We start from the raw sequence: 27,716 nt of genomic DNA, 5'->3' as shown, positions 1-27,716 counted from the left end.
CCTTCCTTCCTTCCTTCCTTCCTTCCTTCCTCCCTCCTTCTCCCCTCCCCTCTTTTCCTTCCCTCCCTCCATCCTTCCTTTCCTTCCCTCACTCCAGCCTTCCTTTTAAAAAACATTATATATGTCTTCTTTTACAAAAACCAGTATTACTCATTTTGGTTTCTTTCAGAAACTTGTACAGTGCCTTGAATTTAGCAGGTACTCAATAAATATTTGTTGAGCTGTGTTTCAGTTTGCTAAAGCTGCTAGAATGCCATCCATATACCAGGAATGGGTTGGCTTTTTTTCAGATTTTATTGAGATCTATTCATTTATCATATATTCCATCCAAATTACACAATCAGTATCTCACAGTATCATCATTTATTTGTACAATCATCATCACATTCACTTTTAGACCATTTTCATTACTCCAAAAAGAAAATATTCAGACATAAAAAAGAAAATCCAAACACCTTATATCCCTTATCTCCCCCTATTATTGACCTCTAGTATTGGTGTGGTACACCAGTTACTGTTGATGAAAGAATTTTAATGTATTACTGTTAACTATAATCTGTAGCTTGTAATAGGTATTTTCTGTCACATACCACTCTTTTATTAATTCCTTGTACCAGTGTCTTCATTTGTACCAGCTCATGCAAGTACTAATTTAAATTTGTAGTGTTAATCAGTGACATACATGACTGTAAACAACCCCTTTCAACCAAAATCACTGACAATACAGCACTGTTCCTTATATTCCCACTAATGAGCTACCCTTACCCCGTATCTATTTCCAAACATTTTAAGTTCTTCATCCATGTTGTTGCAGGCTTTAGGACATCGTTTCTTTTTACTGCTACATAATATTCCATTGTATGTAATTACCACATTTTGTTTATCCACTCATCTGTTGATGGGCATTTGGATTGTTTCTATCTTTTGGCAATTGTGAACAATGCCACTATGAATATCAGTGTGCAAATGTCTGTTCATGTACTTGCTTTCAGATCTTTTGGGTATATACCAAGTAGCAGAATTGCTGGGTCATATGGCAACTCAATATCTAATTTTCTGAAGAACCACCAAACTGTCTTCCAAAGCAGCCATTGCATTTTACACTCCACCAGCAGTGAATAAGTGTTCCTATTTCTCCATATCCTCTCCAACACTTGTAGTTTCCTGTTTGTATAATAGTGGCCATTCTTATAGGTGTGAGATGAAATTTCCTTGTGGTTTTGATTTGCCTTTCCCTAACAGCTAATGAAGATGAACATCTTTTCATGTGTACTTTAGTCATTTGTATTTCCTCTTTAGAGAAATTTTTACTCATATTTTTTGCCCATTTTATAATTGGGTTATTTTTCCTTTTATTTTTGAGTTGTAGGATTTCTTTATATATACTGGATATCAAACCCTTATGAGATATATGGTTCCCAAATATTACCTCCCATTGAGTTGTCTGCCTTTTCACCCTCTTGCCAAAGTCCTTCAAAGCACAGATGTGTTCAATCTTGAGAAGTTCCCGTTTATCTGTTTCTTCTTTGTTGCTTGCACTTTGGGTGTAAGGTCTAAGAAGCTACCTACTATCACTCTGTCTTGAAGATGTTTCCCTATATTTTCTTCTAGGAGTTTTATGGTACTGTCTCTTACATTTAAGTCTTTGATCCACTTTGGGTTAATTTTTGTATAGAGTGTGAAGAAGAGGTCCTCTTTCATTCCTTTTGGACATGTATATCCAGTTCTCCCAGCCCCATTTATTGAAGAGACTATTCTGTCCCAGTTCAGTGGATTTAGGGGCCTTGTCAAAAATCAACTGATGGTAGATCTGGGGGTCTATTTTTGAACTCTCAATTCAATTCCATTGATCAATATGTCTATCTTTGTGCCAATACCATGCTGTTTTGACCACTGTGGCTTTATAATAAGTTTTAAAATCAGTGAGTCTAAGACCTCCCACCTCATTCTTTTTCAGGATATTTTTGGCTGTTTCTGACCACTTTCTCTTCTGAATAAATTTGAAAACTACCTTTTCCAAATTCTGCAAAGAAGGTTGTTGGAATTTTGATTGGTACTGCATTGAATCTGTAGAACAATTTGGGTAGAATTTTCATCTTAATGATATTAGCCTTCCTTTCCATGAACACAGAATGACTTTCCAGCTAGTGAGGTCTTTGATTTCTTTAAGCAATGTTTTGCAGTTTTCTGAATACAGGTCCTTTACATCGTTGGTTAAGTTTATTCTTAGATACTTGATTCTTTTAGTTGCTATCGTGAATGGAATTTTTCTTAATTGCCTCCGTGATTAGCTCATTCTAGTGTATAGAAACACTACTGATTTTTGTGCATTGATCTCTTATCCCAATACATTGCTGAATTTGTGTATTAGCTAAATAACTTTATTGTGGATTTCTCAGGATTTTCCAAATATAGAATCATTTCATCTGAAAATGATGAGAGTTTTACTTCTTCCTTTCCAATTTGGATGTGTTTTATTTCTTTTTCTTGCTTAATTGCTCTTCCTAGAACCTCAAGCACAATGTTGAACAATAGTGGTGACAGCAGGCATCCTTGTCTCATTCCTGATCTTAGAGGGAAGTCTAAGAAGCTAGTCTCTCACCATCGAGTACTATGCTGGCTGTGGGTTTTTCATATATGCTTTTTATCACATTGAGGAAGCTTCCTTCAATCCCTACCTTTTGAAGTGTTTTTATCAAGATAGGATGCTGAATCTTGTTGAATGCCTTTTCAGTGTCAATTGAGATTATTTTGTGATTTTTCCCTATAAGTTCATTAGTGTGGCGTATTACATTTATTGATTTTCTTATGTTGAATGAACCTTCATGCCTGGAATAACCCCTACTTGGTCATGGCATATAATTCTTTTGCTGTGCCATTGGGTTCAATTTGCAAGTATTTTGCTGAGCATTTTTGCATCTCTATTCATTAGGGAGATTGGCCTGCAGTTTTCCTTTCTTGTAATAATCTTTATTAGGTTTTGGCACTAGAGTGATACTAGCTTCATAGAATGAGTTAGATAGTGTTCCCTTTTCTTCAATTTTTTTGGAAGAGTTGGAGCAGAAATGGTGTTAATTCTTCTTGGAATGTTTGATAAAATGCCCCTGTGAAACCATGTGGCCCTGGGCTTTTCTTCATAGCAAGGTTTTTGGTGACTGATTGAATCTTTTTACTTGTGACTGGTTTCTTGAGGTCTTCTATTTCTTCTTGAGTCAATAGAGGGTGTTTTAGTGTTTCTAAGAAATTTTCTATTTCATCTAAGTTGTCTAATTTGTTGGCATACAGTAGTGCATAGTATCCTCTTATGACCTTTTTTATTTCTGCAGGATCCATGATAATGATCCTCCCTCTCAATTCTGATTTTATTTATTTGCCTCTTCTCTTTTTTTCACTTTGCCAGTCTAGCTAAGGGTTTGTCAATCTTGTTGATCTTCTCAAAGAAAGAACTTTTGGTTTTACTGATCCTCTCTACTGATTTTCTGTTCTCTGATACATTTATTTCCACTTTAATATTTGTTTTCTCTTTTCCTCTACTTGCTTTAGGGTTAGTTTGCTGCTCTTTCTCTAGTTTCTTCAGTTGGTCAGTTAGGCCTTTGGTTTTAGCTCTTCCTTTTTAATGTAGGTGTTTATAGCTATAAATTTCCCTCTCAGCACTCCCTTTGCTGCATTCCATAAATTGTGACATGTTGTATTCTCATTTTTATTCATCTCCAGATACTTACTAATTTCTCTTGCAATTTTTTCTTTGACCCACTGATTAAGTGTGTTGTTTAACCTCCATATGTTTGTGAAAGTTCCAGTTCTTCAGTAGTTATTGATGTCCAACTTCATTCCACTGTAATTGGAGAACAAGCTTTGAATAATTTCAGTTTTTAAAATTCTTAAGACCTGTTTGGTGCCCCAGCATCCTGGAGAGTGTTCCATGAGCACTTGAGAAGAATGTATATCCTGCTGTTTTGGGATGTAATGATCTATATATGTCTGTTAGATCTAATTCATTTATCATATGAATTAATTTCAATATTTCCTTGTTGATACTCTGTCTAGTTCTATCTATTGAAGAGAGTGGTGTATTGAAGTTTCCCACTATTAATGTAGAAATGTCTATTGCTTCCTTCAGTTTTGCCAGTATTTGCCTCATGTACTTTGGGGAACCTTGAGTAGGTGCATAGACATTTATGGTAGTTATTTCTTCTTGGTGGATTATCCCTTTTATTAATACATAGTGTCCTTCCTTGTCTCTTATAACATCTTTCAATTTGAAGTCTATTTTATCACTTTTTCACAATGGGTTTGCCACCAGAACACAGGTGTCATGAAAACCATTGCTGATTCTTAAGACAAAATGGGAAAAGAAAAGACTCATATCAACATTGTCACTATTGGACATGTAGATTTGGGCAAATCCACCACTACTGGCCACCTGATCTACGAATCTGGTGGAATTGACAAAAGAACCATTGAAAAATTTGAGAAGGAGGCAGCTGAGATGGGAAAAGGGTCCTTTAAGTATGCCTGGGTCTTGGATAAACTGAAAGTGAATGTGAGCATGGTATCACCATTGATATCTCCCTGTGGAAATTTGAGACCAGTAAGTACTATGTGACCATCATTGATGCCCCAGGACACAGAGACTTATTAAAATCATGATTATAGGCACATCTCAGGCTGACTGTGCTGTCCTGATTGTTGCTGCTGGTGTTTGTGGATTTGAAGCTGGTATCTCCAAGAATGGACAGCCCCATGAGCATGCCCTTCTGGCTTATACACTGGGTGTGAAACAACTGATTGTTGGTGTTAAAATGGATTCCACTGAGCCATCCTACAGCCAGAAGAGATATGAGGAAATCATTAAGGAAGTCAGCACTTCCATTAAGAAAATTGGCTACAACCCTGACACAGTAGCATTTGTGCCAATTTCTGGTTGGAATGGTGACAACATGCTGGAGTGAAGTGCTAACATGCCTTGGTTTGAGGGATGGAAAATCACCTATAAGGATGGCAATGCCGGTGGAACCACGCTGCTTGAAGCTCTGGATTGCATCCTGCCACCCACTCATCCAACTGACAAACCCTTGCATCTGCCTCTTCAGGATGTTTACAAAATTGGTGGTATTGGTACTGTCCCTGTGGGCCGAGTGGAGACTGGTGTTCTCAAACTAGGCATGGTGGTCATCTTTGCTCCAGTCAATGTTACAACTGAAGTAAAGTCTGTTGAGATGCACCACGAAGCTTTAAGTGAAGCTCTTCCTGGGGACAACGTGAGCTTCAATGTCAAGAATGTGTCTGTAAAAGATGTTCGTCATGGCAGTGTGGCTGCTGACAGCAAAAGTGATCCACCAATGGAAGCAGCTGGCTTCACTGCTCAGGTGATTATCCTGAACCATCCAGGCCAAATTAGTGCTGGCTATGCATGTGTATTGGATTGTCACACAGCTCACATTGCTTGCAAGTTTGCTGAGCTGAAGGAGAAGATTGATCATCATTCTGGTAAGAAGCTGGAAGCTGGCCCCAAATTTCTGAAATCTGGTGATGCTGCCATCATTGATATGGTTCCTGGCAAGCTCATGTGTGTTGAGAGCTTCTCTGATTACCCTCCTCTGGGTCATTTTGCTGACAGTTGCTGTAGGTGTCATCAAGGCAGTGGACAAGAAGGCTGCTGGAGATAGCAAGGTCACCAAGCCTGCCCAGAAAGCTCAGAAGGCTAAAAGAATATTACCTATAACACCTGCCACCCCAGTCTTAATCAGTGGTGGAAGAAAGGTCTCATAACTGTTTGTCTGAATTGGCCATTTAAGTTTAATAGTAAAAGACTGTTAATGATAACAATTCATTGTAAAACTTTCAGAAGGAAAGGAATGTTTTGTTGACCATTGGTTTTTATATAGCAGTTTTCAGTTACTAGTTTTTAAAATCAGTACTTTTTAAATGGAAACAATGACCAGAAATCTGTCACAGAATTTTGAGACCCATTAAAACAAAGTTTAATGAGAAAAAAAATAAAGTCTATTTTATTGGATTTAGTATAGCTATTCCTGCTTCTTGGAGGGAGGTTTACTTGGATGGAATATCTTTTTCCATCCATTCATTTTCAACCTATTTGTATCTTTGGGTCTAAAGTGATTCTCCTTTTATTGGGGAGTTTAATCCATTAACATTCAATGCTATTACTGTAAAAGCTGTTCTTGCTTCATCCATTTTATCCTTTGGCTTTTGTCAGATCTAGTGATATTCTTTTTATCCTTTTAGCTACCCTTACTGATAATCATCATTTCTATACTCTCCTGCAAGTATCTCTCACCTGTCTTTTTTTTTCAGCCAACAAAACTGCCTTTAATATTTCTTGCAGGGCAGGTCACTTGTTAACAAATTGTCTCAGCATTTATTTGTGAAAATTTTAAACTCTCCTTCACTTTTTTAATACAATTTTATTGATATGTATTTACATACCATATAATCCATCCAAAGCATACATACAATCAATGGCTTACAGTGTCATCATATAATGGTGTATTCATCAACACAATCAATTTCAGAACTTTTTCATTACTCCTAAAAATAAAAAATAAAAATAAAAATAAAAATAGGAAAGGACACACCAAACATCCCACATCCCAATCTCCTGCTTTATTTATATTTTTTGTCTTTATTTTAATACTCATCTCCCCATATGCTGGATAAAGGGAGTGTCAATGACAAGGTTTCACAATCACATGGTAAAAGCTATATAGTTGTAAAATCATCATCAAGAATAAGGGCTACTACATTCCAATTCCACAGTTTCAGGTGCTTCCTTCTAGCTATTATGATACACTAGACACTAAAGAGGAATATCTATATAATGCATAAGAATAACTTCCATGATGACCTCTTGATCTATTTGAAATCTCTTAGCCACTGAAACTTTTTTTGTTACATTTCTTTTCCTCCTTTTTGTCTAGAAGATGTTCTCAATCCCATGATGCTGGGTCCAGGCTCATCCCTGGGAGTCATGTCCCATCTTGCCAGGGAGACTTACACCCTTGGGAGTCATGTCCCACATTGGGGGGAGGGTAATGAGTTAATTTTCAGAGTTGGCTTAGAGATAGAGGCCACATCTGAGCAACAAAAGAGGTTTTCTGGTGTTGACTTAGGCATAGTTATAAGTAGGCTTAGATTTGCCTTTGGAGAGATAAGCTTCATAAGGGCAGGCCTCTAAATTGAGGGTTTGGCTTATTAAATTAGGAGCCCCTATTGCTTAAGAGAATTGCAGAAAGTCCCTAGGTGGCAAAGTTTAATAGTTCCACATTTTTCCCTGGTCCCTCAAGGGGACTTTGCAAATACTTTTTTATTTTCTGCCTTAAATATTCTGGGATGTATTGGGGTATTACATTAGCTTGTACAGAATAAGAAGAACTCATTCTCTATTCTAGGTTCCATGTAATTACAATGTTTAAATAAACTTACCAGACAGGTTAAATTAGATAGTGTCCTACAGAAAATATAAATTGATACCAAATAAACCACTTTTCCTTTGGTCTGACAAAGAAGTTGAAGTTTTAAAATACAGTCAGTATCACCCTTTACCCAGTGTTCTAATTTACCTTAGTCCTAACCCATTCCATTTCATTCATATCTCTAATTGCAGTCTGATCCCTTTTTAAACTTCTTTAAGACTTGCTGTATGGAGTAATGTTGACTTCAGAGCTGCAGAACTCTAACTCTGAGTCTCAGGTGTCACAGAGATACCAACATTATCAGGGTACTACCAGGTTATACACAAAGAGCACAGCATCTCAGAATTTAGAAATAACAGTTAAAACTCTGGAATAGACATGACTGTTGTAAGAGCTTACAATCTAGGAACCTTTACAATAAGCCTTACTGAACATTCTGTACTCCTTAATCATTGATTGCCCAATCTCTGCCTCTGTTCTATCCCTGGGAAACCTATGCTCTAGAATTCAATTTTCAGCATTTGCTCATTATAGTTAGTTTATAATACCGAGGCTTTACAATATTTGTCCCTTTGTTTTTGGCTTATTTCACTCAACATACTGTCTTCAAGGTTCATTCACCTAATGGCATGCCTCAAGACTTCAGTCCTTCTTGCAGCCACTCTATATTCTGTTGTGTGTATAAACCTCAGTTTGCCCCTCCATTCATCCACCAATGTACCCTTAGGCTATCTGTTGCAAATCGTGAATAGTTCCACCATAAACACCAGTGTGCAAATGTCTATTTGTGTCCCTGCTTTCAGTTCTTCCAAGTATATACCAAATACTGGGGTTGCAGGATCATACTTAGCCTCCTGTGGAACCACCACACTGTCCTCCAGATGAGCTGTACCATTCTACTTCCCCACCAACAGCAAATAGGTATATCTTTTTCTCCACATCTTCTCCAGCACTTGTATATTTCTGTTTATTTTTTAAACAGTTTTATCCACACACCATATGATCCATCCCAGGTGAACCTTCAATGGCTCCCAGTATAATCACATAGTTATGCATTCATCACCAAAGTCTATATGTGAACATTTCCATTTCTTCCACAAGAAGAAGAAAAAAATAAAAAAAGTACAGAATAATAAAAATAAAAAGGGGAGACAACCACATCAACAACAAGAATCACATATCTCTCCATTATATCCCCCTCTGATTGACATTTAGCTTTGGTATATTGCCTTTGTTGCAATTAATGAAAGAATATTATACTGTTACTGTTAACTACAGACTCTCATTTTATTGATTGTATTTTTCTGTATACCATCCCATTTTCAACTCCTTGAAATGGTGACATTCATTTGTTCCCCCTCATATAAAAGCTTTCTTACATTTGTACATTTAATCACCATCATTGTCCACTCTAGGTTTCATCAAGCTAAACAGTCCCAGCCTTTATTTTGTATCTACCTTTTTGATATCATACATGCACCTAGCCTGCCTCTTTCAACTATACTCACACTCAGCCTTGTTCATTACATTTACATTATTGTGCCACCATCAAATAATATTGTGCTATCTCTTTCTGGATAGTTACAATCAATCCTGTTGAACATTCTCTATTCCTTCAGTATCAAATGCCCAATTTCCACACTCTTTCTATCTCCTGTCAACCTTGTTCTTAAATTTAGCTCTCAGCATTTGCTCACTATAGTTAGTTCATACTAGTGAGACCATACAGTATTTGTCCTTTTGTTTCTGGCTAATTTTGCTCAACATAATGTTCTCAAGGTTCATGCATGTTATTATATGAGTCATATCTTTATCTTTTCTTACAGTGGCATAGTATTCCATCATATGTATTGTTCTACTTTGCTAATGTTGCCAGAATGCAAAACCCCAGAAATGGATTGGCTTTTATACAGGGGGTTATTTGGTTACAAAGTTACAGTCTTAAGGCCATAAAGTGTCCAAGGTAAGTCATAAACAATTGGGTATCTTCACTGGAGGATGGCCAATGGTATCCAGAAAACCTCTGTTAGCTGGGAAGGCATGTGACTGGTGTTGGCTCCAAAGTTCTGGTTTCAAAATGTCTTTCTTCCAGGAAGTTCCTCTCTAGGCTGCAGTTCCTCAAAAATGTCACTCTCAGTAGCTCTTGGGGTATTTGTCCTCTCTTAGCTCCTCTGGAGCAATAGTCTACTTTCAACAGCCATCTTCAAACTGTCTCTCATCTGCAGCTACTCTCTCAGCTTCTGTGCATTCTTCAAAGTGTCCCTTTTGGCTGTAGCTCCTCTTCAAAATGTCACTCTCAGATTCACTGAGCTCCTCCTGTTTGTCAGCTCATTTATATGGCTCCAGTGATTTTAGATCCACCCTGAATTTGTGGAGTAACACCTCTGTGGAAATTATCCAGAGTCATCACCCACAGTTGGGTGGGGCTCATCTCCATGGAAACACTCAAAGAATTACAATCTAATCAACACTGATACATCTGCCCACACAAGATTGCATCAAAGATAATGGCATTTTGGGGGACATAATACATTCAAACCAGCACATATATGTACCACAATTTGTTTATCCACTCATCCATTGATGGACATTTGGGCTGTTTCCATCTCTTGGCAATCATGAATAGTGCTGCCATAAATATCAGCGTACAAATGTCCTTTTGTGTCCCTGCCTTCAGTTCTTCTGAGTATATACCTAGTAATGGGAATCCTGGATCATATGGCAATTCTATTCTTAGCTTTCCGAGGAACCGCTAAACTGCCTTCCAGAGTGGTTGCAACATTCTACATCCAACCAACAGTGAATGAGTGAGTGTACCTCTTTCTCCACATCCTTTTGAGCACTTGTAATTTTCTGTTTTTTGATAATGGCCATTCTAGTAGGTGTGAGATGATATCTCATTGTGGTTTTGATTTGCATTTCCCTAACAGCTAGTGAAGTTCAACATATTTTCACATGCTTTTGAGCCATTTGTATTTCCTCTTTGGAAAAATGTCCATGGCTTCTGCCCATTTTTTTTATTAAATTCAGTTTTATTGAAATACATTCACACACCATACAATCATCCATGATATACAATCCACTGTCCACAGTATGATAACATAGTTATGTGTTCATCACCACAATCTATCTCTGAACATTTTCTGTACATCAGAAAGATCCAGAACAAGAATAAAACATAAAAGTGAAAAAAGAACACCCAAATCATCCCCCATCCCACCCCATTTGTCCTTTAGTTTTTATCCCCATTCCTCCACTCATCCATACACTAGATAAAGGGGGTGTGATCCACAAGGTCTTCACAATCACAGTGTCACCCCTTGTAATCTACATTATTATTATTATTATTATTATTTTAATTCCTTCCACTGCCTGGCAATCATGGCTGTCAACTCTTACCATACAGTAATGTTTTTGTCCACTTCCCCCAGCAACTTGGTAATCAGGAAGACTATGAAAATACTTAATTTTAAACCCATTCCTGCATTTTACCCTTTTTACTCTTTAGTGATATTGATTGTAAGAAAAAAAATCTCATTTTGAATTTTGAAATCCTAACAGCAAGGCTAGGATTATCTTACTTTTCATGATATCTCTAAATAAAAATTTTAAATGTAACTGAATTGAAGCCTCTAGCCCTTAATTAAACCAAAGAGCTTATGCAAATACTTTCTTCACTATAATGATGTTATGATGAATATTTTTCTAAAGAGAATAAATGTTTCCTAATGACCACATTTTATTTCCATAAGTAAATGTGGCCATTGAAGTCTATCTTAGTTATCACATTTTTCTCTAAATAAGGAAATATAGAGAATATCTCATAATGCCATACTTCTAAAAAATTGACACAATCTAATTTGTTTTTTATTATTGAGAAAACTTTTTTACTGTTATTTTTATAAATACCTTTTGATTTTTAACTTTCTGATTCTATAGATTGACTTAAAAAAGGAATGTTTTATTTGTAATAAAATTTCAACCTCTTCTTGAAAAAAATTTTGAAGTAGTCTCCAATTTTGAAGAAAAATGTGCAGAGCTTAAAATTTGTTGCCCCTTTCTACTTTTTAATTCTTGATAATATGTGTTTATATGTGTGCATATGTGTGTGAATGCACACACTGTGACACATACATATCTATAAAACACCTTTCTAAGGCAATACATGCTTCCTGTTTAGGATATATAATTGCATTAAATGTACAATCTTTAAGAACATAGTTTTAATTTTTAGACAGTTTATCTTAAAGTGAAGTGGCATCAAGGCAAGGACTTGAATGTCTGATATGTAATCTTGATTCAAATACTTGCTCAGTTCTATCTATCAATGTTTTTTCTTAAAAGGGTAATCCTACTATACAACTTTTAATCATTTACTGAGAATTTTTATTATAGACTGAGAACAAGGAGAATATGCTTCCTTCACCAGTAGAATCATATGTTCAAGTATTAAAAACATTTTCCTGTAGTGGGTTATTGATTAAGGATATTGTATGTCTTCCAAATTCTCTTATTGCTTTTTTTTTATTTTATTTATTTATTTATTTATTTATTTTTTAAATCATCATTTTATTGAGATATATTCACATACCACGCAGTCATACAAAACAAATCGTACTTTCGATTGTTTACAGTACCATTACATAGTTGTACATTCATCACCTAAATCAATCCCTGACACCTTCATTAGCACACACACAGAAATAACAAAAATAATAATTAGAGTGAAAAAGAGCAATTGAAGTAAAAAGGAACACTGGGTACCTTTGTCTGTTTGTTTCCTTCCCCTATTTTTCTACTCATCCATCCATAAACTAGACAAAGTGGAGTGTGGTCCTTATGGCTTTCCCAATCCCATTGACACCCCTCATAAGCTACATTTTTATACAACTGTCTTCGAGATTCATGGGTCCTGGGTTGCAGTTTGATAGTTTCAGGTATCCACCACCAGCTACCCCAATTCTTTAGAACCTAAAAAGGGTTGTCTAAAGTGTGCGTAAGAGTGCCCACCAGAGTGACCTCTCGGCTCCTTTTGGATTCTCTCTGCCACTGAAGCTTATTTCATTTCCTTTCACATCCCCCTTTTGGACAAGAAGATGTTCTCCATCCCACGATGCTGGGTACATTCCTCCCCGGGAGTCATATTCTATGTTGCCAGGGAGATTCACTCCTCTGGGTGTCTGATCCCACGTAGGGGGGAGGGCAGTGATTTCACCTTTCAAGTTGGCTTAGCCAGAGAGAGAGGGCCACATCTGAGCAACAAAGAGGCATTTGGGAGGAGGCTCTTAGGCACAACCATAAGGAGGCCTAGCCTCTCCTTTGCAGCAACCATCTTCCCAAGGGTAAAACCTATGGTAGAGGGCTCAACCCATCAAACCACCAGTCCCCTATGTCTGTGGTCATGTTAGCAACCATGGAGGTGGGGTAGGTGAATACCCCTGCACTTTCCACAGGCTCCTCAAGGGGGCACTACATCTTTTTTTTTTTCCTTGTTTTTCTTTCTTTTTTTTTTTTAACTTTCCCTTCTTTTTTAAATCAACTGTATGAAAAAAAACGTTAAAAAGAAAACAAACATACAATAAAAGAACATTTCAAAGAGACCATAAGAAGGGAGTAAGAAAAAGACAACTAACCTAAGATAACTGCTTAACTTCCAACATGTTCCTACTTTACCCCAAGAAAGTTACATAATATAGCAACATTTCTGTGAACTTGTTCCTACTATATCCATCAGAAATTAACAGACCATAGTCATTTCTGGGCATCCCCAGAACGTTAAATAGCTTATCTGTTCTTCTTGGATTATTGTTCCCCCTTCCTTAATTGCTCTCTACTGCTAGTTCCCCTACATTCTACATTATAAGCCATTTGTTTTACATTTTTCAAAGTTCACATCAGTGGTAGCATATAATATTTCTCTTTTTGTGCGTGGCTTATTTCGCTCAGCATTATGTCTTCAAGGTTCATCCATGTTGTCATATGTTTCACGAGATCGTTCCTTCTTACTGCCGCGTAGTATTCCATCGTGTGTATATACCACATTTTATTTATCCACTCATCTGTTGAAGGACATTTGGGTTGTTTCCATCTCTTGGCAATTGTGAATAATGCTGCTATGAACATTGGCGTGCAGATATCTGTTCGTGTCACTGCTTTCCGATCTTCCGGGTATATACCGAGAAGTGCAATCGCTGGATCGAATGGTAGCTCTATACCTAGTTTTCTAAGGAACTGCCAGACTGACTTCCAGAGTGGCTGAACCATTATACAGTCCCACCAACAATGAATAAGAGTTCCAATTTCTCCACATCCCCTCCAGCATTTGTAGTTTCCTGTTTGTTTAATGGCAACCATTCTAACCGGTGTTAGATGGTATCTCATTGTGGTTTTAATTTGCATCTCTCTAATAGCTAGTGAAGCTGAACATTTTTTCATGTGTGTCTTGGCCATTTGTATTTCCTCTTCAGAGAACTGTCTTTTCATATCTTTTGCCCATTTTATAATTGGGCTGTCTGTACTATTGTCATTGAGTTGTAGGATTTCTTTGTATATGCAAGATATCAGTCTTTTGTCAGATACATGGTTTCCAAAAATTTTTTCCCATTGAGTTGGCTGCCTCTTTACCTTTTTGAGAAATTCCTTTGAGGTGCAGAAACTTCTAAGCTTGAGGAGTTCCCATTTATCTATTTTCTCTTTTGTTGCTTGTGCTTTGGGTGTAAAGTCTAGGAAGTGGCCGCCTAATACAAGGTCTTGAAGATGTTTTCCTACATTATCTTCTAGGAGTTTTATAGTACTTTCTTTTATATTGAGATCTTTGGTCCATTTTGAGTTAATTTTTGTGTAGGGGGTGAGGTAGGGGTCCTCTTTCATTCTTTTGGATATGGATATCCAACTCTCCCAGCCCCATTTGTTGAAAAGACCATTATGGCTCAGTTCAGTGACTTTACGGGCCTTATCAAAGATCAGTCGGCCATAGATCTGAGGGTCTATCTCTGAATTCTCAATTCGATTCCATTGATCTATATGTCTATCTTTGTGCCAGTACCATGCTGTTTTGACAACTGTGGCTTTATAATAAGCTTCAAAGTCAGGGACTGTAAGTCCTCCCATTTCGTTTTTCTTTTTTAGAGTGTCTTTAGCAATTCGAGGCATCTTCCCTTTCGAAATAAATTTGGTAACTAGCTTTTCCAAGTCTGCAACGTAGGTTGTTGAAATTTTGATTGGGATTGCATTGAATCTGTAGATGAGTTTGGGTAGAATTGACATCTTAATGACATTTAGCCTTCCTATCCATGAACATGGAATATTTTTCCATCTTTTAAGGTCCCCTTCTATTTCTTTTAGTAGAGTTATGTAGTTTTCTTTGTATAGGTCTTTTACATCTTTGGTTAAGTTGATTCCTAGGTAGTTGATTTTTTTAGTTGCTATCGAAAATGGTATGTTTTTCTTGAGTGTCTCTTCAGTTTGTTCATTTCTAGCATATAGAAACATTACTGACTTATGTGCATTAATCTTGTATCCCGCTACTTTGCTAAATTTGTTTATTAGCTCTAGTAGGTGTATCGTTGATTTCTCAGGGTTTTCTACATATCAGATCATATCGTCTGCAAACAATGACAGTTTTACTTCTTCTTTTCCAATTTGGATGCCTTTTATTTCTTTGTCTTGCCGGATTGCCCTGGCTAGCACTTCCAGCACAATGTTGAATAACAGTGGTGACAGCGGGCATCCTTGTCTTGTTCCTGATCTTAGAGGGAAGGCTTTCAGTCTCTCACCATTGAGTACTATGCTGGCTGTGGGTTTTTCATATATGCTCTTTATCATGTTGAGGAAGTTTCCTTCAATTCCTATCTTTTGAAGTGTTTTTATAAAAAACGGATGTTGGATTTTGTCGAATGCTTTTTCAGCATCTATTGAGATGATCAATTGATTTTTCCCTTTTGACTTGTTAATGTGTTGTAATACATTGATTGATTTTCTTATGTTGAACCATCCTTGCATGCCTGGAATGAACCCCACTTGGTCATGGTGTATGACTTTTTAATGTGTCTTTGGATTCGATTTGCAAGTATTTTGTTGAGGATTTTTGCATCTATATTCATTAGGGAGATTGGCCGGTAGTTTTCCTTTTTTGTAGCATCTTTGCCTGCTTTTGGTATTAGATTGATGTTAGCTTCATAAAATGAGTTAGGTAGTGTTCCAGTTTCTTCAATGTTTTGAAAGAGTTTGAGTAAGATTGGTGTCAGTTCTTTCTGGAAAGTTTGGTAGAATTCCCCTGTGAAGCCATCTGGCCCTGGGCATTTATTTGTGGGAAGATTTTGATGACTGATTGGATCTCTTTGCTTGTGATGGGTTGGTTGAGGTCTTCTATTTCTTCTCTGGTCAGTCTAGGTTGTTCATATGTTTCCAGGAAATTGTCCGTTTCTTCTACATTGTCCAGTTTGTTGCCATACAGTTGTTCATAATATCCTCTTATAATTTTTTTAATTTCTTCAGGATCTGCAGTTATGTCACCTTTTTCATTCATTATTTTGTTTATATGGGTCTTCTCTCTTTTTGATTTTGTCAGTCTAGCTAGGGGCTTGTCAATCTTGTTGATCTTCTCAAAGAACCAACTTTTGGTGATATTTATCCTCTCTATTGTTTTTTTGTTCTCTATGTCATTTATTTCTGCTTTAATCCTTGTTATTTCTTTTCTTCTACTTGGTTTAAGATTGGTTTGCTGTTCATTTTCTAGCTTCTTCAGTTTATCCATTAGTTCTTTGATTTTGGCTCTTTCTTCCCTTTTAATATATGCGTTTAGTGCTATAAATTTCCCCCTTAGCACTGCTTTTGCTGCATCCCATAGGTTTTGGTATGTTGTGTTCTCATTTTCATTCGTCTCTATATATTTAGCAATTTCTCTTGCTATTTCTTCTTTAACCCACTGATTGTTTAGGAGTGTGTTGTTTAACCTCCAGGTATTTGTGAATTTTCTAAGTCTCTGATGGTTATTGACTTCTAATTGTAATCCATTGTGGTCAGAGAATGTGCTTTGAATAATTTCAATCTTTTTAAATTTATTGAGGCTTGTTTTATGTCCCAGGCTATGATCTATTCTGGAGAAAGTTCCGTGAGCACTAGAAAAGTATGTGTATCCTGGTGATTTGGGATGTAATGTCCTGTATATGTCTGTTAAATCTAATTCATTTATCGGATTGTTTAGGTTTTCAATTTCCTTATTGGTCTTGTGTCTGGTTGATCTATCTATAGGAGAGAGTGATGTGTTGAAGTCTCCCACAATTATTGTGGAAACATCAATTGCTTCCTTTAGTTTTGCCAGTGTTTCTCTCATGTATTTTGTGGCACCTTGGTTGGGTGCATAGACATTTACGATTGTTATTTCTTCTTGCTGAATTGCCCCTTTTATTAGTACGTAGTGGCCTTCTTTGTCTCTCAAAACATCCCTGCATTTGAAGTCTATTTTATCTGAGATTAATATTGCTACACCTGCTTTCTTTTGGCTGTAGCTTGCATGAAATATTTTTTTCCATCCTTTCACTTTCAGTTTCTTTGTGTCCCTGTGTCTAAGATGAGTCTCTTGTATGCAACATATTGATGGTTCATTTTTTTTTGATCCATTCTGCGAATCTATATCTTTTAATTGGGGAGTTTAATCCATTTACATTCAACGTTATAACCGTGAAGGCATTTCTTGAATCGGCCATCTTATCCTTTGGTTTATGTTTGTCATATTTTTCCCTCTCTCTATTAATATGCTTTATTGTACCCATAACGAATCTCTTTCGTACTGAACCTTTCTCCAAGTTTCTCTGTCTTGTCTTTGTTTCTCTGTAGGGCTCCCTTTAGTATCTCCAGTAGGGCAGGTCTCTTGTTAGCAAATTCTCTCAGCATTTGTTTGTCTGTGAAAAATTTAAGCTCTCCCTCAAATTTGAAGGAGAGCTTTGCTGGATAAAGTATTCTTGGCTGGAAATTTTTCTCACTCAGAATTTTAAATATATCGTGCCACTGCCTTCTTGCCTCCATGGTGGCTGCTGAGTAGTCACTACTTAGTTTTATGCTGTTTCCTTTGTATGTGGTGAATTGCTTTTCTCTTGCTGCTTTCAGAACTTGCTCCTTCTCTTCTGTGTTTGACAGTGTGATCAGTATATGTCTCGGAGTGGGTTTATTTGGATTTATTCTATTTGGAGTTCGCTGAGCATTTATGATTTGTGTATTTATGTTGTTTTGAAGATTTTGGGAAGTTTTCCCCAACAATTTCTTTGAATAGTCTTCCTAGACCTTTACCCTTTTCTTCCCCTTCTGGGACACCAATGAGTCTTATATTTGGACGTTTCATATTATCTATCATATCCCTGAGGTCCATTTTGATTTTTTCAATTTTTTTCCCCATTCTTTCTTTTATGCTTTCATTTTCCATTCTGTCATCTTCCAGGTCACTGATTCGTTGTTCAACTTCCTCTAGTCTTGTACTATGAGTGTCCAGAATCTTTTTAATTTGGTCAACAGTTTCTTTAATTTCCATAAGATCATCCATTTTTTTATTTAGTCTTGCAATGTCTTCTTTATGCTCTTCTAGAGTCTTCTTGATTTCCTTCATATCCCGTACTATGGTCTCATTGTTCATCTTTAGTTCTTTGAGTAGCTGCTCTAGGTGCTGTGTCTCTTCTGGATTTTGATTTGGGTGCTTGGGCTTGGGTTATCCATATCATCTGGGTTTTTCATATGCTTTATAATTTTCTGTTGTTTTTGGCCTCTTGCCATTTGCTGAACTTGATAGGGTTCTTTTAGGGTTTGTAGACCTATTGAAGTCCTTATCTCTAATTTATCAGATCTACAGCTTCGTGGAGTACACTTTCTCTAACTAACCAGCAGGTGGCGTGCACGAGCCACCTGTTCTCCACAAGCCAGTTCTCCCCTGCTTAGCCTTTTTGGTGAGTGGGGGAGTGAGTCTTGTGGGGCCCAATTGGTGTACCAAGCTTGCGTGTGTAGTTGGTGTTGCCTGCCCTGTATGTGGGGTGTGTTTCTGGGCAGTCGGGGAGGGGGGGTGGCCCTAACAATCACATCTCCCTGATGATCCTAGAGTTTTAAAGCTGCTGCAATAGTCTAATCCTTCAGTTCAGTCCTGCCACAGTTTGTCTCTGCCACTGACCCACAAGTCTTTGGTATTGGCGTATGGCTCCTGAGACTTGCAAGTGGGCCCCTCTTCCAGGCCGTGCACCCCAGGTCCTCTGTTGAGGGATGACTGTGCTATGTCACAGGTGAGTGCCGTCCCCCAAGGGCAGTTCTGGGCTGCTGGGCTCTGTAGGGAGGCTCCCAGTCTGCTCAAACGATGGCTGAATGGGGCTTTGTTAATTCACACTGCTCCACCTTCCCAGCTCTGGGACAATCAGCTGAGGTTGCAGGGACGGCTAATGTCCACGTCTAGTTTTGTGGTGTGTGCCTGTTATTTGAAGCACTTCAGTCACACTGGGTTGTCTGGGGCAGCTCTGGGCTATGGGGCTGGTGATGGGCAGGAGTGTTTCCTGTCCACCAGGATGGTGGCTGTGAGCGGACACCCCCCTTTTCTTGGGAATTTGTGGTGTTTAGTGAATTTTCTCAGCCACTGGATTATTGCCTTTTGTCTCAGAGCTCTCTTAGTTCTGCTCTTGACTTGACGTGCCCAAATTGCAATTCTTTGAAGCTTTCTGTATTGGGCTTCTTAGAGTAATTGTTTTAGAAAAAGAAAAAAGGATTAAAAAAAAAAAGGCCCTCCTCAGAGATCTAATGGGTTATTGAAATGCTAATAGACAAAGCTACCAGGGCCATTAAGGAAAGGTCCACAGGGCAGAGAGATCAGCTTTTCTTTGGGATTTGCATATGCGCCTTAGGGCCTGAGCTCCGCCGTTCCCCTTTCTGTGTTCACCAGAACTCCAAAAATCCTCTGCTTTTATTTTGGAGTTTTTTGTGTTGTTTTTTTTTTTTTTCTATGCCTGTCTCCTCTCTGCTGGGCTGGCTGGTCTCAGATTCTCTGGTGTCTGGTCTCAGACTATCTATGGTTGGAGTTTGGATCAGTAGAATGAGTTTCTGATAAGGGCTGCCACTGCAGTTCTCCCTTCTCCTTCTCGGAGCTGACAGCCCCTCCTTCCACGGGACTGAGCCTGGCAGGGAGGGGCGCGGGTCCCCTGGCCGCAAAAACTTACAGATTTCGCTGATCTCAGCAGTTCGACATTTTCATGAGTGTTGTATGAAGTATGCGCAAAGTCAGATTGTTCTGTGGTGTCCAGTCCACGCAGTTCCTGGCTTTCTACCTACTTTCCTGGAGAAGTAACTAAAACATACAGCTCACCAGTCTGCCATCTTGCCCCGCCTCCTAGTCCTAGAGTTTTCTGCATGTTTTGGCAGATCTTGGAAAGGCAATAATGGAATTCCTCATCACAGTCTTCTTGCCTTTGCCACAGGTCTTGTAGCTCCTATCATGTTGGTTGCAGCACTTTGTCAGAGAAGGGATGCCAATGTTAAGGTGAACACCAAACAACAGAGAGCCACGTCCATTCAGTGGGGAGGTGTGCCAGCTTGAATGTATTATGTTCCCCCAAACGCCATTATCTTTGATGGAATCTTGTGTGGGCAGATGTATCAGTGTTGATTAGATTGTAATTCTTTGAGTGTTTCCATGGAGATGTGCCCCACCCAACTGTGGGTGATGACTCTGATTGGATAATTTCCATGGAGGTATTGACCTGTCCATTCAGGGTGGGCCTGAATTAAATTACTGGAGCACTATATAAGATCAGACAGAAGGAGCAGCCTAGAGGGGAACATCCTGGGAAAAAGCCATTTTGAACCCAGATCTCTGGAGCAGACGCCAGCGATGTGCCTTCTCAGCTAACAGAGGTTTTCCGGACACCATTGGCCATCCTCCAGTGAAGGTACCTGATTGCTGATATGTTACCCTGGACACTTTATGGCCTTAAGACTGTAACTTTGTAACCAAATAACCCCCCTTTTATAAAAGCCAATCCATTTCTGGTGTTTTGCATTCTGGCAGCATTAGCAAACTACAACAGGAGGGTTTATAACCATAACATGTGAAAGGCTTAGATCCGCCACTGCACTTGTACTGGCAGAGCCTTTCCTCACCTCCAAGATGTCCAAGGCAGTGTTCAGGAACATGTCTAGCTTGTGAAAGCCATTCCAGATGGTGTTAAGGGTGGCCCTCAAGTCCATGGTCTGGGCCTCCCTCTGACATCTGAAAGCTGCCACCAAGAGGAGGAGCAGGAGGGCAAGAGCAGGCTGTGGAAGCACAGCTGTCGGTGCAGCATGGGCTTCACTGGGTCCCAATGGGCCCCGGAACTATGGCAGTGGATGAGCCTCCACAGAGCCCCTGGGGCACCCTAGGCTGCAGTGTGAGCCCCAGGCAAGAGGCAGCCACCCACGTCATCACATTGTCTTCTTAATATCCTTTACCTCTACTGTCAATTTAGTGGGCTGAGCCCTTGAGCTGAGGGCTTTCCCTTGTGAGGCTAGTTGCTGCAAGGGAGAGGCTAAGCCTACTTATAATAGTGCCTAGGAATCATCCCCCGCCCCAGAGAGTCTCTGTGTTGCTGAGATGTGGCCCCTTCTCTCTCTAAGCCCACTCAGCAGGTGAACTCACTATCCTCCCCCACTACGTGGGACATGACATCCAGGGGTGTGAATTCCCCTGGAAAGGCGGGAAGTGACTCCTGGGGATGAGCCTGGTCCCAGTATCATGGGATTGAGAACATCTTCTTGACCAAAAGAGGTAAGTGGAATGAAACAAAATAAAGTTTCAGTGTTTGAGAGATTTCAAATGGAGTTGAGAGGTCACTCTGGTGGGTATTCTTACGCACAATATAGATACAACTTATCAGTTTTTAGTGTGGAATAGCTAGAGGGAAATGTCTGAAGCTGTTGAACTGCAACTCAGTAACCTTGATTCTTTTTTTTTTTAATTGAATTCAGTTTTATTGAAATACATTCACACACCATGCAATCATCCATGATATACAATCCACTGTCCAAAGTATGATAACATAGTTATGCGTTCATCACCACAATCCATCTCTGAACATCTTCCTTACATCAGAAAGAACCAGAACAAGAATAAAAAATAAAAGTGAAAAAAGAACACCCATATCATCCCCCCATCCCACCCCATTTGTCCTTTAGTTTTTATCCCCATTCCTCCACTCATCCATACACTACATAAAGGGGGTGTGCTCCACAAGGTCTTCACAATCACACTGTCACCCCTTGTAATCTACATTATTATATAATTGTCTTCAGGAGTCCAGACTGCTGGGTTGGAGTTTGGTAGTTTCAGGTATTTACTTCTAGCTCTTCCAATACATTAAAACCTAAGAGGTGTTATCTATATAGTGCATAAGAATGTCCACCAGAGTGACCTCTCGACTCCATTTGGAATCTCTCAGCCACTGAAACTACTTCGTCTCATTTTGCATCCCCCTTTTTGGTCAAGAAGATACTCTCAGTCCAACAATGCCAGGTCCACATTCATCCCTGGAAGTCACCTTCTGCATTGCCGGGGAGATTTACACCCCTGGGAGTCGGGTCCCACGTAGGGGGGAGGGCAGCAAGTTCACCTGTCAAGATGAAGTTAGAGAGAGAGAGGGCCACATCTGAGCAACAAAGAGGTACTCAGGGGGAGACTCTTAGGCACAATTACATGCAAGTTTAGACTCTCCTTTGCAGTAACGAGCTTCATAAGGGCAAGTCCCATGATTGAGGGCTCAGCACATCAAACCGCCAGAGTGACCTTGATTCTTAAAGAGTATTGTATAGCTATGCAGCTTGCACTGTGTGACTGTGTGACTCTGAAAACCTTGTGGCTCACACTCCCTTTATCCACTCTGTAGACAGATGAGCAGAAAATGGGGACAAAAGTTAGATGAAGAATATGGTGGGATGGAGGGCTTGGAAAGATTCATGTGATCTTTTTTGCTTTTATTTTTATTTATTTATTTATTTTTGTAATGATTTAGGCTTTATTTATATATTTATTTTTGAGATGCAGAAGTCCAAGTGTTCCTTATAAATGTTGGATTATAAAAAAGGGATTCTGTATTGGCAATTAAACAAGAAGGAAAACAATGGGGAAATGATGACCTAAAATTAGCTAAATATTATTAACAAGCTTACACTTGTAGTCAAATATATTATACAACACATTTCATTAAAGTAAGCAGATTTTAACCTTGTTTAGGAAAGGAGTTCTTTGGTTACATTTAAACTCCTATCAAAGAGCTAAATAACAAAGATTCTTAAGTTTCAAACTTTCTATTTTCCAGGCAATTATGGAAATGATTGGCTATAGTATTTGCTTCTGGAAAACTTCATGAATATGGAGATTTCACCTAACTCTTTCTATGTTTTTTTTTTTTGTTGTTGTTCTAGGACTTTTTTTTTGCATTTTTTTTTCATTTTTATTGAGATTGTTCAGATACCATACAATTATCCAAAGATCCAAAGTGTGCAATCACTTGCCCCTGGGTACCCTCATACAGCTGTGCATCCATCATCACAATTAATTTTTGTTCAATTTTTAGAAACTTTTCATTACTCAAGACAAGAAATAAAGTGAAAGATGAAAAAAGAAAAAAAGAAAAGGAAACTCTAAACCTCCCCTATCCCTAACCAACCCCCCTCAATTGTTGACTCCTAGTATTGATATAGTACGTTTGTCACTGTTTATGAAAAAATGTTGAAATACTACTAACTGTAGTATATAGTTTGTAATAGGTATATAGTTCTTCCCTATATGCCCCTCTATTATTAACTTCTAATTGTATTGTCATACATTTGTTCTGGTTCATGAAGTGATTTCTAGTATTTGTACAGTTGATCATGGACATTGTCCACCCTAGGATTCAGTTTTATACATTTCCATCTTTTGACCTCCAACTTTCCTTCTGGTGACATATATGACTCTGAGCTTCCCCTTTCCACCTCATTCACACACCATTTGGCACTGTTAGTTATTCTCACATCTTGCTACCAACACCCCTGTTCATTTCCAAACATTTAAGTTCATCCTAATTAAACATTCTGCTCATACTAAGCAAGAGCATCTACATTTCTTCCACAAGGCAGGAGGGAGAGTCAAAGGAGGTAGAGAGGCAAAAGAAAGAGGAAATAAAAAAAAGACAGCTAGGAAGCAGCAAAAGGAAAAATAACCTTAAATCAAAGAAGGATAAAGAATCAGACAATACCACCAATGTCAAGTGTCTAACATGCCTCCCCTATCCCCCCCCCATCTGCATTCACCTTGGTATATCACCTTTGTTACATTAAAGGAAGCATAATACAATGATTCTATTAGTTACAGTCTCTAGTTTATGCCGATTGCATCCCTCCCCCAATGCCTCCCCATTTTTAACACCTTGCAAGGTTGACATTTGCTTGTTCTCCCTCGTAAAAGAACATATTTGTACATTTTATCACATTCGTTGAATACTCTAGATTTCACCAAGTTACACAGTTCCAGTCATTATCTTTCCTCCTTTCTTGTGGTGTCTCACATGCTCCCCATCTTTCTCTCTCAACCGTATTCATAGTTACCTTTGTTCAGTGTACTTACATTGTTGTGCTACCATCTCCCAAAATTGTGTTCCAAACCACGCACTCCTGTCTTCTATCACCCTGTAGTGCTCCCTTTAGTATTTCCTGTAGGGCAGGTGTCTTGTTCACAAAGTCTCTCATTGTCTGTTTGTCAGAAAATATTTTGAGCTCTCCCTCATATTTGAAGGACAGCTTTGCTGGATACAGGATTCTTGGTTGGTGGTTTTTCTCTTTCAGTATCTTAAATATATCACACCACTTCCTCCTTGCCTCCATGGTTTCTGCTGAGAGATCCGCACATAGTCTTACTAAGCTTCCTTTGTATGTAATGGATTGCTTTTCTCTTGCTGCTTTCAGGATTCTCTCTTTGTCTTTGACATTTGATAATCTGATTATTAAGTGTCTTGGCGTAGGCCTATTCATATCTCTTCTGTTTGGAGTACACTGTGCTTCTTGGATCTGTAATTTTATGTCTTTCATAAGAGATGCCAAATTTTCATTAATTATTTCCTCTATTATTGCTTCTGCCCCCTTTCCCTTCTCTTCTCCTTCTGGGACACCAATGATACGTACATTATTGTACTTTGTTTCATCCTTGAGTTCCCGGAGACGTTGCTCATATTTTTTCATTCTTTTCTCCATCTGCTCCTTTGCGTGTAGGCTTTCAAGTGTTTTGTTCTCCAGTTCCTTAGTGTTTTCTTCTGCCTCTTGAGATCTGCTGTTGTATGTTTCCATTGTGTCTTTCATGTCTTGTGTTGTGCCTTTCATTTCCATAGTTTCTACTAGTAGGTTTTTTGAACTTTTGATTTCTGCTGTATACATGTCCAGTGCTTCCTTCACAGGCTCTATCTCTTTTGCGATATCTTCTCTAAACTTTTTGAATTGATTTAGCATTAGTTGTTTAAATTCCTGTATCTCAGTTGAAGTGTACGTTTGTTCCTTTGACTGGGCCATAACTCTGTTGTTCTTACCATAGGTTGTAATTTTCTGTTGTCTAGGCATGGTTTCCTTGGTTATCCAAATCAGGTTTTCCCAGACCAGAACAGGCTCAGGTCCCAGAGGGAAGAAATATTCAGTATCTGGTTTCCCTGCAGGTGTGTCTTAGAAAATTGCTCCACCCTTTGATGCCTTGGGTCACTGTGCTTTTCTGCCCAGCAGGTGACGCCTGTTAGCCTATAATTCTTGACTGGTGTGAGGAGGTATGGCCAGTGTTCCCCCAGGCTCTGGGGTCTGGTTCTGAATGGAAAGGGCCCCACCCCTTTCCTCCTAGAGAAGACAGACCCCTCAGGTGGAGGTCATTAGCATTTCAATGGTCTCGCTCTCTGCTTGTGGTGTCTCCACCCTTCCCAGAGTCACAGCCCTGGAAACAGAAAATGACTGGGGCTTTCTCCACTGAGCCAAAAAAGAAACAGATAGTCCCCTTCAGACCCAGTCCAAGGCAACCCTCCGGCTCTCCCAGGTCAGTCGTCACCCAAAGCCTCTGTTTGTTTTTTGGGGCTGCCTACCATAGTGAGCAGTTCACAGTCGCTACTTAAAACCCCATTTGGAGCTCAGCTGAGCTGTATTCACTTGCTGGGAGAGAGCTTCTCTGTGGCACCACGAGGCTTTGCAGCTCGGGCTATTGGGGAGGGAGTCCCACGACTTGGTTCCGCAGGTTTTACTTACAGATTTTATGCTGTGTTCTTGGACATTCCTCCCAATTCAGCTTGGTGTATGATGAATGGATGGTCTTGTTTGTCCCCCCGCAGTTATTCTCGATTATTTACTAGTTGTTTCTGGATTTTTGTAGTTGTTCCAGGGGGACTACTTAGCTTCCACTCCTCTCTATGCTGCCATCTTGCCCGAGTCCTATTTTTATTTTTGACTAAGGAAAAGTTTCAAAAATTGATTCTGATGACAAATGCATAAATGTATGATGGTACTGTGAACAATTGTACACTTTGGATGACTGTAGGGTATGTGACTATATCTCAGTAAAACTGTATTTTTTAAAAAAGTAAACGAACAATGGAGTAGGAGGGGAATGGGATGTTTTGGGTGTTCTTTCTTATTTTAATTTTTATTTTAGTTTTTGGAGTAATGGAAATGTTTGAAGATTGATTGTGGTGATGAATGCACAACTATATGATGATACTGTAAACAACTGATTGCACACTTTGAGTGATTGTATGTTTTGTGATTATATCTCAATAAAATTGCATTAAAAATATCCTTTACCTCTTTAGCCACATTTTCCTTCATCTCCTTGAATTGATTTGGGAGATTTGTCTGAACATGTTTGATATATTGTTCTAAATTCTGAGTATCCTCTGAAGTTTTAGTTTGTTCTCGTGACTAGTCCATACTTTCTCATGGCTTGCAGTGTTTTTGCTGATGTCTAGGCATTTGATTATCTTGATTAGTTTACTCTGAAGGTCAGTTTTTCTCTCATGTCTAAGGTTTCACTGTTGGCTGGCTTTGTGTTAAGGCTCTTCTTTGATTCTTAGTCTGCCTTAGTCTAAACCTTTAGAGTAGTCCATGTTTGATCAGATTTTTTCAGCTCTTCTTTATCTGATTTTTGCACTGGATATGTGGCACAATTTTTAAGATTGCATTTTTTGTGCAATTGTTTCCCCTCCAGGAGAAAGCTTCCTTTCATCTGTTCCTTCTCTGGGAATCTTGATCTTTTCTGTTTGATTTTGTATTGCCTCTATAACTTTTACACTCCTTTCCTTGTCTCTAGCTGCTTTTGCCTAGAGCACAAATTCTAGGAGGAGGGTCACCCAGGAGAGGACTTTCCCAAGTGAATCTTTCCCAGTCAAAACAGGATCAGGGACCCAAAAAGAGGGTGCAGACTGGCTCCAAAGTGCCCTGGGGAGAGGATCAGGAAGGGCACCAAAGGCCTCTTTGATGGTTCCCCAAATCTGTGCTTTCTTGGCCTGCCCAGTAAATTCGGCTCTTCAGGTAACCATCCCCTGGAGCCCTGAGGAAGTGTTGCATCTTTAAATCTCCACCACCTCCACCCTTCTCCAGGGTAGGGTTGAAACAATGGATGCCATCAATTTTGTCCAGAGTGGGTTGAAACACTGGTTCAGAGCTGGGACACAGAAATCCAAATTCGTTAATGAAAAGCAGTGATCAGTGATCCATCATGCCCACCCTGTTCCTCAGGAAAAGGATTTTTATGTCCATTTCTGTCCTCAGTGAAGTAGCCAGGGACTGGACCCCAAGGTGGCCCACCATGAGAGTGGGGGATGGGCACTGGCAGCTGCTCAACATGGAGAATCTCACTGTTCTTTACTGTAGTTTATCAACCTCTTCCTCCTGCTCTTCCCCGGATGCTGTATAGGGTTCTTCTGGCTTTGGAGCCCCAGAAGAGTTGTTTCAGACAGTTTCTGCCTGTTTAATAGTTGTTTAGATGGAGGGACTGAGTCCTGGGGCTCCCTACATTAAGCGCTTTCAATACATCATCTCACTGCCTTCTTGCCTCCGTGGTTTCTGATGAAAAATCAGCACTTAGTCTTATTGAGGCTCCTTTTCTTGTGACCTGTTGCTTCTTTGTTGTGGCCTTTAGAATTATCTCTTCAACTTTGGCATTCACCTGTATGCTGCAGTGTGTGTCTGTTTCTGTTTTCCTGTTTGGCATTCATTGAGCATCTTGGATATGAATATTTATGGGTTTCACTAAATTTGGGAAGTTTTTAGCCATTATTTCTTTTA

At 39.0% G+C, this 27,716-nt stretch overlaps 1 pseudogene; it reads left to right on the top strand.

The window, feature by feature from the left end:
- Positions 1–4,345: 4,345 nt before the first annotated feature.
- LOC119523979 lies at positions 4,346–5,772 on the top strand (annotated as a pseudogene).
- The last annotated feature ends 21,944 nt before the right edge of the window (positions 5,773–27,716 follow it).

Source organism: Choloepus didactylus, chromosome Y, assembly GCF_015220235.1.
Source record: "Choloepus didactylus isolate mChoDid1 chromosome Y, mChoDid1.pri, whole genome shotgun sequence".
Classification (NCBI taxonomy): Eukaryota; Metazoa; Chordata; class Mammalia; order Pilosa; family Megalonychidae; genus Choloepus; species Choloepus didactylus.
Note: the sequence above shows the minus strand (reverse complement) of the source record. Positions and strands in the feature narration are given on the sequence as shown.